At 52.8% G+C, this 15262-nt stretch overlaps 1 pseudogene; it reads right to left on the minus strand.

The window, feature by feature from the left end:
* Positions 1-10896: 10896 nt before the first annotated feature.
* LOC144171159 (5S ribosomal RNA) lies at positions 10897-11015 on the minus strand (annotated as a pseudogene).
* Positions 11016-15262: the final 4247 nt, after the last annotated feature.

Here is a 15262-nt window from a genome sequence, read left to right on the forward strand (position 1 = left end):
TAAGTTGGCCAACACGTCGTAGAATCTGGTAGGGTCCGAAATAGCGTCGCAGGAGCTTCTCACTGAGTCCGCGTCGTCGAATGGGAGTCCAAACCCACACACGATCCCCTGGTTGGTACTCGGCGTCTCGGCGTCGGAGGTTGTAGCGGCCCGCATCCACCAGCTGCTGCTCCGTTATACGAACTCGAGCGAGCTGGCGGGCCTCCTCCGCACGTTGAAGATATCCGTGGACGTCGGCGTTGAGGTCGTCGTCTTCTACGTGCGGAAGCATGGCGTCGAGCATCGTAGTCGGCCTTCTACCGTAGACAAGCTCGAACGGCGTCAGCTGCGTCGTCTCCTGGATAGCCGTGTTGTACGCAAACGTGACATACGGGAGCACTTCGTCCCAAGTCTTATGTTCAACGTCAACGTACATTGACAGCATATCTGCAATTGTCTTGTTCAGACGTTCTGTTAGTCCGTTCGTTTGGGGGTGGTACGCCGTCGTTCTTCGGTGATCCGTGTTGCTGTAGCGCAATACTCCTTGCATCAGCTCCGCAGTAAATGCCGTTCCGCGGTCTGTGATTAGGACTTCCGGGGCTCCATGTCGCAGCACAACTTGGCTTATAAAGAACTTTGCCACTTCTTGTGCAGTCCCCCTCGGAAGAGCGGCGGTCTCTGCGTAGCGCGTCATGTAGTCTGTCGCTACGACAATCCACTTGTTCTGTGATCGTGACGTAGGGAACGGGCCTAAAAGGTCCATTCCAATCTGTTGAAATGGTCTCGATGGGACGGCGATCGGTTGCAGAAGTCCGGCGGGTCTTGTCGGCGGCGTTTTTCGTCGCTGGCAGTCACGGCAGCTCCGGACGTAGTGGGTGACGTCAGAGGTAAGGCCGGGCCAGTAGTACCTCGCCTTGATTTTTCCAATAGTGCGGGCTGTGCCGAGATGTCCGGAAGACGGGTCGTCGTGGCACGCTTCCAAAATTTCGTCACGAAGGTCCGCGGGGATGACGAGAAGGTAATTCGCTCTTGTTCCGGGGCTGAAATTCTTCTTCACGAGGACGGAGTTTCTCAGGCTGAATGCTGGTAAGCTGCGTTTGAAGGTCCTAGGAACGGCAACGTTGCATCCCTCGAGGTACTCGATTATGACGCGTAAGTCGGGGTCGGCACGCTGCTGGGCGGCTAGGTCGCTCTCCGTCACGATCCCGAAGAACGCGCTGTCTTCATCAGAGTCTTCTGGTGGTGGGTCGACGGGGGCGCGGGACAGGCAGTCGGCGTCGGAGTGTTTCCTGCCGGATTTATAAACGACTGTAACGTCGAACTCCTGCAGGCGCAAGCTCCACCGCCCAAGACGGCCAGAGGGGTCCTTCAAATTGGCGAGCCAACACAACGCATGGTGGTCTGTTACAACCTTGAATGGCCTTCCATACACGTATGGGCGAAATTTTGAAATCGCCCATATAATAGCCAGGCACTCTTTCTCAGAGGAAGAATAGTTTTTCTCCTCCTTCGACAGACCACGGCTGGCATAGGCGATTACCCTTTCGCAGCCGCTTTGCTTTTGGACAAGGACGGCACCCAAGCCTACATCACTGGCGTCCGTGTGCATTTCCGTTTCGGCATTTTCGTCGAAATGAGCGAGCACGGGCGGGCTTTGCAGGCGTTTTTGCAGCTCGGAGAATGCTTTTTCTTGGTCGTTTCCCCAGCTGAAAGGGGTGCTGTCTTTCGTCAAGCGCGTGAGTGGCTCTGCAATGCGTGCAAAGTTTGCGACGAAGCGCCGGTAGTATGCGCACAGCCCGAGAAATCTTCGCACGCCCTTCTTGTCTTTCGGCCTAGGGAAGTTCGCGATAGCTGAAGTTTTTGCCGGGTCAGGTAGGACTCCCGCGGCGTTGACGACGTGGCCCAAGAACTTGAGTTCCTCGTATGCGAAACGGCACTTTTCAGGCTTCAGCGTCAACCCCGACGTACGAATGGCCTCGAGTACAGACTCCAACCTTGCAAGGTGTTCGTCGAAAGTCCGGGCGAATACCACTACGTCGTCGAGGTATACGAGGCAGGTGTGCCACTTAAGGCCAGCTAGCACAGTGTCCATGACTCTTTGAAACGTCGCTGGTGCTGTGCACAGCCCAAACGGCATCACCTTGAACTCGTATAGGCCGTCTGGGGTTATAAATGCAGTCTTCTCTCGGTCTCTCTCGTCCACTTCTATTTGCCAGTAGCCGGTCTTCAGGTCCATCGATGAGAAGTACTTCGCGTGGCAGAGGTGGTCGAGGGCGTCGTCGATTCGGGGGAGGGGGTACACGTCCTTTTTCGTGATTTTGTTCAGTCGCCGGTAGTCAACGCAAAACCTTAATGTGCCGTCTTTTTTCTTTACGAGTACGACGGGCGCAGCCCAGGGGCTTTTCGATGGCTGTATAATGTCATCGCTCAGCATGTCGTCGACTTGAGTCCGGATGGCTTCCCGTTCGTGTGAAGAGACGCGGTACGGTGACTGTCGGGTAGGTCGGGCTCCATCTTCGGTTATTATTCGGTGCTTCGCTAGAGGGGTCTGACGTAGTTTTGCGCTCGACGAAAAACATTCGCTATAGCGACGCAGCAAAGCCAATAATTTTTTCCGTTGTTCTTGCGGTAGCGCCCGATTCACGTCGAATGGCTGCGGGAGCTTGAATGTTTCTACGTGTGTGCGTTCAAAGTCGGCGACTGCGATCACATCACTTGCTTCTTGCGTTTCTTTGAGGAACGCAATTGCAGCTCCCTTGTTTAAATGCTGGTACTCTTCGGTGAAATTAGTGACCAAAACGTGAGATTGGCGTTGCTTAAAGTGCGCAATGCCTCTTGCGACGGAGACACCGCGGTCGAGAAGCAACCTTCGATCACTGTCTACGATAGCGTCGATGTCAGAAGCAGCATCCTCACAGTAGACGGCGATCATCAAGCTTGCGCGGGGTGGCAGGGTGATGTGATCGTCGGCGATCCTGACAGCAGCACGGTGATCGGGGTTCGGCTGCGGCGTCGTGGAGTGATTGGAGGAAAATGTTATCGACTTGGTCTGCAGATCAATTATTGCGCCGTTGTCCGTCAAAAAGTCCATTCCGAGAATCACGTCGCGGGAGCAGTTAGGCAGAACTACGAACGCCGCAGGGTACGTTGTGCCATCTATGGTTGCGCGCGATGTGCACGTTCCACTTGGCGTCACGAGGTGGCCTCCTGCTGTGCGTATGTGCGGACCGTCCCATCTGGTCATAACTTTCTTCAGTTTAGACGCAAATGGTCCGCTCATTACCGAATAGTCAGCTCCCGTGTCTACGAGGTCGACTACGTCAAAGCCGTCGATGGACACCTTGACGTCAGATGCAGTCGTCCTCGAGTTCCGGGTTCGTCGGGGCGTCGTATCTCTGCTTGTACGTGTTGATGGTCGGGCACTGTGCATCGTCGTTGTCGTCGTCTTCTCAACGGACGTCTCGGTCAGGTCGGGTACGCGTCGCGCCGTGTAGCTGTCGTCGTGTTCGGGAGTCTCTTCAGGGTTAGGTCGGGTCGTCGGGATGAGGGCATGTCGTGAATCACTGTCTTCAGCGCGTCCTCGCGTCGTTGGAGGGTTTCTAGTTTTTCGCCGTAGAGCAACTTCACCTCCAGAAGTTGCCGCCTTTAGTTTCCCCCGCGTGGGCTGGGGGACCTTCCACGGGCGAAGTCAGCGTTGCTACGGCGGTTCGGCGATTGGTAGGGGTAGGGCGACGGCGAACGGTTGAAACGCGCTGGGCCACGGCTGGTTTCAGATAGATACTCGTCGATCTCACGTGGTCGTTGGCCAGGGAGAGGGCGAGGTGCGTCGTTGGAGAAACCACGCAGTCCGAGTCTCTTGTATGGGCAGCGACGGTAAATGTGGTCGGCCTCTCCGCAGTGGTAGCACAGAGGACGGTTATCGGGAGTTCGCCATACGTCCGTCTTCCTCGGCGTCTGGTTTCGGGCTACCGGGGGTCGGGCGGGTGACAGTGGGCGGCGGTACGGCGGGGCCTCTTGACGGCGTGTTGGAGCAGGGCGGGGTCGACGAACAGCCGCGGAGTATGTCATAGCTTGTGGCTCTCGGGGTACCTCGGATGGCGTAGAAGTTCCCAACGCTTGTTGCACTTCTTCTCTAATCACGTCGGTGAGGGAAGCGACTTGGGGCTGCGGCGGCGTTGGGAGAAGTTTCCGCAGCTCCTCTCTCACTATTGCGCGGATAGTCTCGCGTAGGCTGTCGGCCGGGATCCGCGTGCTGCCAAAGTCGTTCGCATTGGCCGCGCCAACAAAGTTGCGGTCATACTGCTTAGCACGCATTTCGAGGGCTTTCTCAATGGTGCTGGCTTCGGTCACGAATTCGGCGACGGTTTTGGGCGGATTTCGGACAAGTCCGGCAAACAGTTCCTCCTTCACTCCGCGCATTAAGAAACGCAACTTCTTTTCTTCCGTCATTTCGGGATCCGCGCGGCGAAATAGCTGCTTCATCTCCTCAACGAAGATCAAGACGCCTTCATTGGGGTGTTGCGTGCGCGTTTCCAACAAAAGGGCGGCTCTTTCTTTCCGCACGACGGTAGTGAAGGTCTTAGTGAACTCGCTTTTGAACTGAGCCCAGTTTGTCAAGGAGCTCTCGTGGTTCTCGAACCAAGTGCGAGCCGAATCTTCCAAGTAAAAGAAAACGTGCCGGAACGTTTCTGCGTCGTCCCACCTGTTGAACGTCCGGACGCGCTCCAGTTTCTCCAACCATTCTTCTGGGTCTTCTGCGGGGGCTCCTCGGAATGATGGCGGTTCCCGTGGCTGCTGCAGAACGACAGGAGGATTGGCTTGGTTGAGCATGGTGCTGGTTGCGACGTTTTTCTTCTTCGTCTTCTCCGGCAGTAGACCGAACTCGGGTGGTAAATCTTGCACGCGGAGGCTGGCTCTTGTTGGACTGGCTTGGCGGCTTCCAGAGGTTGTAGTGGGCATGAAGGGTGCGTACCCAGCACCTCCACCAGATGTCACGAAGACAAGGACGATGCAGTTGTGTTGAATGAGAAACACGTTTATTGGAGCGAACTTGTGCTCCCCTAACAACTCAAAAGAATACAGAGGCGGCGAAGCAGCGGTCAACAAAGTGACTTGCACAGGCGAGTGTCGTCGAATCGAATGCCCCGGCGTCCGCACTGCAGGCCTTTTATCTTTCGGCGCGCGTGGTTCTCGAAACGTCGATTCGCATCGAGAACATAGTAGATCCAGGAAGATCATTCTGGGCCGTTCACGTTAGATCGGAACGCTCTCCCCATCACAACAGATAACGCATGCGGCACAGAAAGAAAGAATGGAACACGCGCTTCCCTTGGCGCAGAGATAACGCAGACCGGCGCAGCCGGGCGGTAAAAGCAAAACACAAATAAGCAAACCCAATGTATGGTTCGCGGCAATATGTATATGTATATGTATATGTATATGTATATATATGTATATATATATATATTGTAAGGCCCTTGAGCAACGGGTGAACCGAGACGTTTATTCGGCGATCCAGTCGGTTCCGAACACCGTACCGAGAGCGATGATGATGATGCACGAGCGAAGAGGATCGGGTAATGTTAATGAGAATGATAATGTTACTGCGCGGAGGCAATGCAGGAGATTGCCCAGATTCCCCTGCGAGTGAAGGCGGGCGCCTGACCGCCAATGTTCATGGAGTACGGCGGACAAAAGGCTTCAGCCGTGACACGTGCACAATTTCTGTGCCACGGTATCGACGGTCCAAGCGAGCTTGACTAGGTGTGACACGATAGTTGACAGGGGATGTTTCCTCAAGGACCGTGTACGGGCCTGTGAAACGGTGGAGAAATTTTTCACATAGTCCTGGTCTTCGACTGGGTGTCCAAAGTAAGACCTCGTCACCAGGGCGGAACCGAACAGTACGGTGGCTGGCGTCGTAGCGGTCCTTGCGGCCGTGCTGGCTGGCTTCAGTCTGCAGTCGAGCCACTCGACGGCAATGGTTTACACGGGAGAGGAACTGCTCGGAGGAGGGGCTTGAGGTCGACACGGGAGCCGATAAAAATGTAGTGTCCAGAATGAACGATGGGTCGCGGCCGTATACGAGGAAATATGGAGAGCAGCCGGTGGTCCGTTGAACTGCAGTATTATAAGCAAACGTAACAAATGGTAGAATTGTGTCCCAGTTGGTGTGATCAGGTCGAATGTACATAGAAAGCATATCCGACAGTGTCCGGTGAAATCTTTCCGTGAGGCCGTTCGTTTGCGGGTGGTAGGAGGAAGTGGTTTTGAGGACTGTGTTCGAAGCACGCAGAACATCTTCAACAATACGGGACAGAAAAACCCTACCGCGATCGCTCAAAAGAACACGAGGGGCCCCATGGCGCAAGAGTATTGCGTGCAGGAAGAAGTCTGCCACCTCTGCTGCGCAGCCAGACCGAATTGGCGCCGTTTCTGCATAACGTGTTAGGTGGTCAACTGCGGTCACAATCCACCGATATACTGCAGCTGTACAAGGGAGAGGCCCGTAGAGATCTATACCAACCGTTTGGAAAGGCATAGACGGACACGGAAGCGGCTGCAATAGTCCGGCAGGCGGGGATGTGGATCTCTTGCGCTGCTGACAGGATGGGCAGGAAGCGACGTAACGGGCAACGCAGGTGGACAGGCCGGGCCAAAAGAAACGACTGCGGACGCGCTCGTAGGTTTTACTGAAGCCTAGGTGGCCCGCTGTGGCATCGTCGTGCAGCGCTTCCAGTATCTGCGCGCGGATGGAACGTGGCGCAACGGGGACCCATCGGTGGCCAGAAGAGAGATGAGTGGATCGGTACAAGATGCCGTCCAAAAACTTGAATTGTTGAAGCTGCCGACGCGACCTACTGTTTGGAGGAGGTGATGAGCCGGTAAGCTGGTCGATCATTCCACGGCAGTATGTGTCGGCCCTTTGAAGAGAAGGCAGGCCCGATAGGTCCTCAACTGCTACACGATTGACAGGTGCGATGGGAAGGACCGTGTCGAGGGGTAATGACGCGGAAGTCTTGTTCGACCCAAGAGGGCAACGAGAAAGTGCATCCGCATCATGGTGGTTTTTCCCGGACCTGTACGTGACAGTAAAGTCATATTCTTGGAGTCGAATAACCCATCGTCCGAGCCGTCCTGATAAATTTTTCAGCGTCTGCAACCAGCACAGAGCGTGGTGGTCAGTCACTACTGTGAAGTGGCGGCCGTACAGATAAGGTCGAAATTTTTGAACGGCCCAAACCACAGCGAGACACTCTTGCTCGGTGATTGTGTAATTTTTTTCGGCAGTACTTAGGGTACGACTTGCGTAAGAAACAACCCTTTCTCGGCGTTGATCATCAGACTGCAGCAGCACAGCGCCGATTCCGTGGCCACTGGCATCCGTGTGCAGTATAACAGGGCGAGACTCATCAAAATGGCATAGTACCGGCCCTGAGGTGAGTGCGTGCTTGAGTTGTCGGAAAGCTTCCTCACAGTCGTCTGACCATACAAAGGGTGTTCCGGAGTGTAGCAGCTTGTTGAGAGACGAAGCAACTGCAGCAAAGTTGCGGACGAAACGGCGGAAGTAAGACGCTAAGCCAAGAAAGCTGCGTAGGGCTTTTTGCTGTTGTGGCCGTGGGAAATCGATGACAGTAGCAATCTTCTCCGGGTCGGGCCGAATCCCCTCATTGCTGACGGCGTGGCCTAAAACCTTTATGCTTCTTGTGGCGAAACGGCACTTCTTCGTGTTCAGCTGAAGACCCGCATTCGCGAGGCATGTAAGAACCTCATCTAGCCGTTTCAAGTGCTCAGTGAAACTTGAAGAAAAAATAACGATGTCGTCCAAATAACAGAGGCATGTTCTCCATTTCAGGCCCCGAAGAACATGGTCGATCATTCGCTCGAAAGTTGCAGGAGCATTACATAGTCCGAAAGGCATTACATTAAATTCATGCAGTCCATCAGGGGTGGCAAATGCTGTCTTTTCTTTATCGGCCTCGTTCATTGCAATTTGCCAATAACCTGAGCGGAGGTCAAGGCTGGACAAATATTCCGCTCCTTGTAGGCAGTCCAGGGCATCATCAATGCGAGGCATCGGATATACATCCTTTCGGGTAATTCTGTTGAGTGCGCGGTAATCGATACAAAAGCGAACGGATCCGTCTTTTTTCTTAACGAGGACCACGGGGGACGACCAAGGGCTGTTTGATGGGCGGATAATTTTGCGTTGAAGCATATCGGCGACATTCTCGCTGATGACTTTTCGTTCGGACGAAGACACACGGTATGGGCGGCGGCAAACGATACGGGATCCATCTGTTTCAATTCGGTGCGTCGCGACGGAAGTTTGGCCAAGCGTAGTACAATTCGAATCAAATAAGGATTTGTGCTTGTTCAGGAGGTCTAGTAAAGAGCCAGTTTGCGTGGGGGAGAGATCAGAGCTGATTGCGGCAGATATAGCTGGGTGCAACTGTTTAGGGGGCGAACTTGGGCAGGAGAAAATAGGGGAGAGGGGAACAACACAGACAGCTTCGGAGTCAGCAGCGGTAGCCACAGTGGTGCCCTGACGAAGGAGAATCGGTTCAGGAGTAACGTTCGCGGCAACGAGTGTAGCCGACCCGCGGAAGAAGCGCACAAGACATATGGCGATCACGATGCCTCTTGGGAGAAACCGAGTACATGGAAGGATGAGTACGTCCCCATCATGACAGTTGCCACCGCGAACGGAAATTGTTGTCTCACTACCAGGTTTGAGGACGAAATCGGCACTTGCCACGAAGCACTGCTGCTTGACGTCAGGAACATCCGTATAGTCCGTAGCCGTGATCTCGATGTCGGGGTACCGGCAAGAGATGACCGCGGATGCCGATGATAGAAAGTCCCATCCCAGAATGAGTTCGTGGGAGCAGCTAGGTAACACCGCGCACTGAATATGGTGCCGAATTCCCTCTATCAAAACACGTACTGTACAGTAGCCGGATGGCTCGAGCACCTCTCGATTAGCACCGCACAACGAAGGTCCAGTATACGGGGTAGTCACTTTTCGGAGGCGCGAACACAACTTCTCATTAATCACTGATATACTTGCTCCGGTATCAACAAGGGCATCAAAACGAAAACCTTCAACTTCCACAGACAATGTATTTGATGGTCTTAATGGAGGAGTTTTTGGCTTTTGGACGAGTGCAGTTTCCCCTCCAGAAACTGCAGGCGCTAGTTTTCCGATTGGTTGTCATTAGAACGGGTCACGGGTCGAAGAGGTGACAGAGAGCGACGATATGGTGAGGGTGAGCGTCGCCGTGATGGGCGCTCGGGCGGAGGGGGGCCGAATGAGGTTGGCGGCGGCGATGGGCGTCGCGGGGGCGAACCATATGTGCCACGTCGGGACCCGTAAGAAAAGCCAACGTCACGTTCGAACGGTGCGTACCCGCGTCGTTCATCTTGCTGACGTCGTCTACAGAAACGAGATATGTGCCCGCGAATGCCGCAATAATAGCAGATGGGGCGGTCACCCGGGAAGGGCTGGCGGCCAGGGTGCATGTTCGTGTAGTATCCCCGTGGCACGCTTGCTGCGGATATCGCTGTTAAGTGTCCGTGGGCCAACGGGGCTTGCATTGGTAAGGGCGGTTTGGATGCGATGGCCGAGTAGGACGGCGTGGGAGTCGTAGGACCAGGAGACGTCGAGGGCGTCACACCCGCAATAGATGCCAGCTCCTCTTTCACCAGGTCGCGCAGCTGAGGAGCTTCCGTGCGAAAGTGATATCGTGGAGCAGAAAGCGGGTCGCTGAGCTGCAGCTCTTCACGGATGATTTGGCGTATGAGAATCCGTAAGTCTGTGTCCCCTTGGGACGGCGTAGCCAGAGCAGCCGGTTGCAAACGAACAGCCTGCAATTCGTCCAGGCGCTGGCAGGTTGTGCGCACATCGCTGACGCTCGTCGGATTTTGCACCACGAGGGCGTTGAACGCGAAAGAAGCGATGCCCTTCAGGATGTGGCGAACCTTGTCGGCCTCTGGCATGCTTGCATCCACGCGGCGGCAGAGAGCAACGACGTCCTCTATGTATGAGGTATACGTCTCGTCAGAGCGCTGAAGCCGAGTGGCCAGCTTCCGTTTCGCCTCGTCCGACCGAGCGGCTGTCGTGCCGAATATCTTGCGCAGCTCCTGGCAAAAGCTGGCCCAGTCGTCGATGCGATGTTTATTGTTCAGAAACCATGTTTTGGCCACCTCGTCCAAGGAAAAGGAAACCTGCTGCAGCTTCACCGCGTCATCCAAGCGGTTGAAAGCACTGACGCGAGCATACTCATCCAACCAGTCATCGACGTCTTCACCGCGGAGCCCTGCCAAATGCGGGGGGTCGCGCTCGCGGCAGGTGACGGCAAATGCAAGAGGCGCAGCAGTGGAGGCGCCAGCTTGGTTGCTTCCGGCCTCACGCTGCATTTGTGTTGAAGGCAAACGCCGACCGGAACGGAGCTCCAGGGGTGCGCTTGTAAGGCGTTGAGGACGGGACCGAGGTCAACCTCTACCACTTGTAAGGCCCTTGAGCAACGGGTGAACCGAGACGTTTATTCGGCGATCCAGTCGGTTCCGAACACCGTACCGAGAGCGATGATGATGATGCACGAGCGAAGAGGATCGGGTAATGTTAATGAGAATGATAATGTTACTGCGAGGAGGCAATGCAGGAGATTGCCCAGATTGTACGAACAGTCCTTGGGAGTGTCGAGGCTGTGCCGACGCGACATACGCGCTCACAATATGTATATATATATATATATATATATATATATATATCTATATATATATATATATATATATATATATATATATATATATATATATATATACATATACGCAAACGAAACTTGGTGGGAAAAAAAATACAAACAACTCTTTGAACGCAAATTAATAAGGGACGTTTAAAAAAGCAAAAGAGGATGCCATCGGCACTCGGTGTTCCCAGGTGGTCTCCCTCCCAAGTACTGACCGAGCCCAATGCTGCTTAGCTTCGGTGATCGGACGAGAACCGGCGTATTCAGCATGGTATGGCCGATTTTTTTTTTCTTTCTTTATTGCCGTACAAAGCATAACAAAATAAAACTATACAAACACTAACTGAACCAGGTATTACCTGGAGAACCAGTGCACTTTCATCTTAATCAGTTCACTGAACAATGACAACACTTCCTCGTCCACTTTTTCCTTTTCCATCACTTCACGTATTCTTGCCACACTTTCAACAAAGTACTCATGAACAGACCGGGCCCTTGGGTCGCTGTTTCTGACAGCCATACGGCTCCGCCAGATACTATGCAGCCCCAAGAGCATGATCGCGTCGTACGGGTATTCGCTATTTACAACTGGAAGAAACCGGATCCCGTAGGCGTCTATTGGGAGGTCCTTCTGCAGCGTGCGCTGAAGGACGTCCCAATAAAACACGGCGTCCCAACAGTCAATAAACACATGCTCTACGGTCTCCGGCTTCTTGCACAACCTGCAGTCTGTGCCCCATGGCACGAGCATACCTTTCTCCTGCATCCACACTAGTACTGGTAGCGTGCCGGAGTGTAGGTTAAAAAAGAAAGTCTTTACTCCCGGCGGCAACCACATCTTTTTTACGCGTTTTAGAACATTCTGGCCGGGGCGGCCTGCGTACACACTTCTATAAAAAGGAACAGGGAAAACAACACTCACTAAGTCTTTATACAAAACTCGTCTACTAACACTACTCAAGTACTCTAACGAAAACCTACATGCTAAAAAATTAAAAGACAACACAACCTCCCGCAGATAACGCGACGACACTCTCGACATTCCCACACACGATGACACAACGAAGTTGGGGAGTTCGCCAGCCAACATGACCTGCATGTACGTGCGCAGGAATGGGTCATTTTGATCCCTGAGGAACATGAAACGCGAAACGACCTGTCTCAAGAATAGATGCCCCAGACCGACACCTCCACTGCCCACCGTACGAAACAAGTTTGTTCTCGCTGTTCGCTCCCACGCTGAGTTCCACACAAATGTGGCGAACACGCGGTGGAACAGCTGAAGATTTGCTCTCGTGCAAAACAACGCCTGTAGCACGTACCAAACCTTTGCCGCCAGGAAAACGTTACATACCGTGGCACGGGCAAAAATTGACTAATCTCTCCCCGCCCACCGCTCTGTCTGGGCCTGAGCCTCTGACGCCTTTTCGCTCCAAAATTTAGTGTTTCCTTTATACCGGTCTAAAGGTACGCCTAGGTACGTAGTTGGTGTAGTCTCCCAGCGAATATTCTCGAAAACAGTGGGAGGCTCATCCCACACCCCATGCCACACCCCCAAGCACTTATCCCTGTTTATTACACTTCCGCTCATATCGCAATATCTCTGTGTGATGGTCAGGGCACTGCGAACACTTTCTTCGTCTGTGGCAAAAATAGCCACATCATCTGCATATGCTAGTATGCGCACCTCACTCGACTCTACCTCAAAACCATTGACCTTGTCGCTACTTAGAATTTTCCTGCACAAGGGCTCCAAGAACAAGGAAAACAACAACGGCGACATCGGACAACCCTGCCTGACAGACGAGCGGACATCTATGCGCCTCGAAAGCTCACCATTAACTATGAGACTCGTTGTACAGTTTAAATACGCCATACGCACTCCTTTACACAGCACTGATCCCAGCCCCACATACTCTAAGATAGAAAAAAGAACTTCGTGCGGGACGCGATCAAAGGCTTTTGAGAGGTCAATCTGCAACATAGCAACTCTGAGAGCCTCGCTATCGCAATATTCAAAAATGCTTCTTGCAACGTGGATGTTCGTGAATATTGACCTGCCCCTGATACCACACGTTTGGTGGCCTCCTACGATATTTCCTATTACAGTTTGCAACCTATTTGCGAGGACCTTCATGAATATTTTATAGTCTACATTGGTGAGTGTTATCGGCCTATAGCCATTTACACTCTTCAGTTTCGCTTCATCCTCACACTTGGGGAACAAAATTGTGTGTGCTCTAGAAAAAGAAACTGGCAACGCCCCCTTCTCCAACGCTTCAGAGAACACTCTTTGCAAGGCGGATGCCATTTCACATTTAAATTCCTTATAGAAAGCGGCCGTGAGGCCGTCAGGTCCTGGCGATTTACCTTGATTTAAGTCTTCTATAGCCTTAATTATCTCTGCCACACTAACTTCTAGTTCCAACGATTCTGTTTCTACAGACTCTAGTTTCGGTAGACAAGATAGGAATTCGGTCTCAAACCCACCTTTGGAGGGGCTCTGTAGAGAAAAGAGCTGAGAATAGTGCTCCTCAAAAGCTTTCTTGATGGACTCCTGGTCGTTTCTCACCATGCCTTTGTATTCTATTTCGGTTATTTCGTTTTTGCGCGCGTACAGCTTCTCGTCTGATAAGGCTCGTTTAGTTGGCGCTTCCCCTCCTAACAATTTCTCTGACCTCGCCCGGATGACTGCACCTCTGTATTTTTGTTCATCTATTAGTTCTAATTTATGCTTTATGTCTCTAACATCTGCTGTAAAGGTATCGGACCTATCTTCTTCTACTCTAAGCAATTTCTCCAAGTGCTGTCTTAAACTATTTTCCTCCTTACGAGCTTGGCATTGAATTACACTGCCCCTTTCTATAGCTTTCCTTTTTACACTCTGTTTAAAAAGCTCCCACTTCTCTTCACTACTCCTGCTATCGTCTGATGACAATGATACAATAGCTTCCCTCGTCGACTCAACAAACCCCTCATCCTCTAGTAATCGAGCATTAAATTTCGACGTTTCATAGCAGAGCCTCCTCTTTTTCTTTTGCCCTAATGTAACTGTGACCAGGCTATGGTCACTGAAGGACACCGGCTCGACGGAATAATCATTACAGAGTACTGCTAATTCTGCCGACACATAAATCCTGTCAAGTCGCGCTTGGCTTGCCCCCTGATGGTGGGTAAAACTGTTACATTTTCCTCCCCTGGCTAGGTGCGCGGCGTCGGCCAACTGTAACCGCGCTATCAATCCAGCGAGTAAGTCGGCGCTCTCATCCCTACGCTTAACACCACCTAGGCGGTCGTCGTCCTCCCACACACAGTTGAAATCCCCCAAAACAAAAATATGTCTGGTACAGTCTATAAGGGGCTCGATGTCCCGAAAAAATTCCAGCCTCTCCTTGACTTTCGTAGGGGCATACAGACAAACAACACGACAGCTATAAATGCCCCTCGAAAAATCGCATACAACAAATCTACCTTGATCGCCTACAACAACACTCTGAACAACGATGCCGGCCGTAATTCTAACAAATACGCAGCAGCCTGCCGAGTTTCCGGATGCATGGCTAACACAAACGTTAAAAAGCGCTCGAAACGGGGCCACCATGCAGTCTGTCAAACTTTCGCTATCTACCTTGGTCTCTTGGATGGCGACCACGTCCAGGTCTCTCTCATGTAGCAGCCGCCGCACCTGGTATTGTCTTCGCCTGCAGCTCAGTCCACGCACATTGAGCGTTCCCACTCGTAGTGGGCCCCCCAAAGACGACTCTCCTGACGCAAGCACGTGAGAGATTGTTCACACTCGCACACCCATAGACCACCCGAAACCAGTCGAAGGCTCACTTTTGGCTCGGCGGCGGATGTTCACCGGCGCCGTCACCTGTTGCTGCGTGTGCGCGATCGCGGGACGCTGTTCTCGTGGTAGGAACGTATTTTCCTTTCTTCCCCGTCGCCGTCTTCCATTCATGTTCGAGGCTCCGCAGCCGTTGCGCCGCGACAACCTCCTCTCCTTTCTCGCGGGGACGCTTCGCGCTGGCCTGCGACACATCCATGCCCCCCCCCCACTGTCGCTCTCCTCCTCTGCGATCTGTCTCACCTCCTCTTCCTGTACATCCTCGCTCTCCTCCAGCATTGGGTTTGCAGGCGCTCCCTCCTGCTCCTTTTCGCCATGCTTTCAGGCTTCCTCGGTGTCTCCCTCGGCCGTAGCTGCTCGAGCCGTTATCGGAAGGTCTTTTTTTAGGGTACGCTGCAAGACATCCCAAAAGAAAACGGCGTCCCAACAGTCGATGAATACGTGTTCAACATTTTCTGGTTTTTTACACAATGAACATTCGGCACCCCACGGCAAAAATAAACCCTTCTCTAACATCCATGTTTTAACTGGGAGTGTATTACAATGCAGTTTAAAAAAGAACGTTTTCACAGCACCAGGCACTGGCATTTTCTTTACTCTCCGTAGTACATCTTGTCCGGAGCCGACTTTATACAACGATCTATACATCGGCTCTGGGAACAGACAATCGACAATGTCACAGGAG

This window comes from Haemaphysalis longicornis, unplaced genomic scaffold (assembly GCF_048455015.1).
Source record: "Haemaphysalis longicornis isolate Haplotype H1 unplaced genomic scaffold, Haemaphysalis longicornis Haplotype H1 scaffold_2, whole genome shotgun sequence".
In the NCBI taxonomy this organism is placed as follows: Eukaryota; Metazoa; Arthropoda; class Arachnida; order Ixodida; family Ixodidae; genus Haemaphysalis; species Haemaphysalis longicornis.